This window comes from Apaloderma vittatum, unplaced genomic scaffold, assembly GCF_000703405.1.
Source record: "Apaloderma vittatum isolate BGI_N311 unplaced genomic scaffold, ASM70340v1 scaffold29672, whole genome shotgun sequence".
NCBI lineage: Eukaryota > Metazoa > Chordata > Aves > Trogoniformes > Trogonidae > Apaloderma > Apaloderma vittatum.
In genome coordinates, this window is record NW_009705763.1 from 1 (window position 1) to 271 (window position 271).

Consider the following 271-nt stretch of genomic DNA (forward strand, 5'->3'; position numbering starts at 1 on the left):
CCTGCAGCTCTGGGGAGGGCCACCGGCCAGCCTACTCCCCACGTCATGTCCCTTGTCCTCGTGTCACCTCAGGCTGCCTGCTTACAGCCTTTGTGCTCAGCTTAGCCCTGGCTTAAGAGAAGAAGAAAGGAGGGGGACACCCCCATTTCCCCCTAAACCCACAGCTGCCCTGCCGTGGGGGACAGGGTTGCTCCCCCATCCCAGGGAGGAACAGCAGATCCTGGGGACCACAGGTGACCAAGAGGGTGGAGGGGCAGCCACCACCCTGGCC